Genomic DNA, 2,253 nt, shown 5'->3' on the forward strand with positions numbered 1-2,253 from the left:
CCAACTCGAGGTTTGGCGTGATATTCAGCTCTATTAACAGTAACGTTGACAATGTTTTCCGAGCAGATTGGATTGGATTGGAATGGAGTGTAGAATATCGTAGTTGTGTGTGCCCTGGCGCGCGTGTCTCACCTGAGATATTTTAACCAAATTTGAGTTCTGTTTATTTTTTTCTTTGTGGTACTTTGGTTTCAAAAAGTTACGTCTGTTCAGTTAAAAAATTCTTATAAAATATGCAACAACAGTTATAATAAAAAATGCTATGCTTTTTATTTGTTTTATTTTAACAGTTTTATTTGACATTTAAACAATGAATTTTATTTTTATTGTTTTAAGGTGAATTTGAAATTTTAAGTCTGAACTTGTGTTCCGACAGTGTAGGCTATAATTTAATAGATTGTCGTCAGTTAATGTCAATATAATTTAAGAACCTCTTTAGACATTCAATAAGCAGAGATTTACATTTGTTAAAGAATTTTTTATTAATTGCTCAGATTTAAAATAAAATAATTACCTCACATTAAGGATTATAAATTGGAAGTAGTTTTTGTATTTACACTTCTTTTTTCTAGGTATATATGTATACGGATGCAAACTGTAGATTCAGTCTCATATGTGCTGTTAGAATGCTCTGCACTAATGCACAAACGGAATAGACTCCTGGGAATGTATACCCTTACGGAAAAGGCTTAGAGACCAACTCTAAATCCAGAAGGGGGCACAATAGACCCGAAGGTCGCAGTGCCACATCCCTTAACAAAAATAATAATAATATAACTTTTAAATATATTTCAAATTAAATTTTAGTTACATTTCAACTATGAACTTATTATTATTTATTATTAAATTTTTGACGTGATATCGGTAAATTTTTAAACAAAAATCAATCATTAACAAGTTAAAGCTTTTTGAAGAACAGATTATCTCTGGATGTGGATTAAGTTGATTCCTTTAAGGAATATATTCAAATAACATCCAACATCCGGTACTACGGCCAGAAGAGAAGTTCTATTGTACCAATTTCACTCTTAATTACACAAAACACTTTAAAGCTTTGTGAACAAAGTCCAGAACCAAATCTAGAGAAGAACTCTTTATCTGTTCTGGTGACGGAAATTCCATATAAAATAAGTTTCTTATGTGCGTTGTTAAAGCTGGACAGTCATAAAGAATATGCATAGTAGTTTCCTCATCTTGGAGGCATAATTTGCATTCCGCATTAGCAGATAATTGTAGTTTATGAAGGTGATATTTCAAACCATAATGACCGGTAATGAAACCTGTTATCAAACTTAAGTAACCTTTTGAGAAATTAAGAAAGTTCTTGCAGTAGTACGGTTTGATCAGTGTTTTGCTTTGTCGAAGTACTGGGAAGTCTTTCCAGTATACCAGACGTATATGATTGTCTCTCTGCTTAATTATTTGTTTTGTACTGGCTCAGTTTAATCCACGAAAGAGTTGAGGGCCTGTGAAAGTAGTTTTTGATACAGTTCTGGCTAAGTGTATAGACACTATATGAATGTCTAAAGTAAATCTTAGGTTAATGTTCGATCGAAGACAGAAGAGAAGACATTGTTTGGAACCAAATTGGGAACTAAATATTATATATTTTTTTTGTTGCTTTTTTTATTTGATTGACATAATTTATTATATTATCTATATTCTTATTGTTTGACTTAGAAGTTCCGTTTACTGTTAAAATTATTTTAAAAACACTTTTATAAATCGAAAGGTAAAAATTGAATTCACTGAATGCTGTCAAGTCCAATAAATTGAATTCTAAAATTTCTCATTGCCAAAGTGCAAAATCCATGTCGGCAATAGTTTATGTAAAGTACATTACACATTAAGGACTTGAACTTATGTACTTTATAATAATAATAATATTTTTTTACACAATAAATACAACGAAAATGACAAATTAGTTAAGCAATAAAACTGGAAACTATTATTGTCGTCACAACTTTCTCTGATATAGAAAAGCCTCATAAATATCCTTTTCACAATTAACAATGATATCGCAAGCCAAAAATCCGTTGTATACCACAAATGTGTGCTTGACTGGTTCCGTCCGTCTGTCTGCCTGGTAAAGCCACCAATAATTGTACGTGTACTTGGGTGTCTCATTGGTAATAAAATAACGTTATGTACTCGTTTAATACTGACAATATGATTACGTAAAATATATTCTCAATTGACTCTACTACTCTATGGGTATGTATGCTTATGTGTATATGGATGAATGTATGTATG

The sequence above is a fragment of the Teleopsis dalmanni genome, chromosome 2 (assembly GCF_002237135.1).
Source record: "Teleopsis dalmanni isolate 2A chromosome 2, ASM223713v2, whole genome shotgun sequence".
NCBI lineage: Eukaryota > Metazoa > Arthropoda > Insecta > Diptera > Diopsidae > Teleopsis > Teleopsis dalmanni.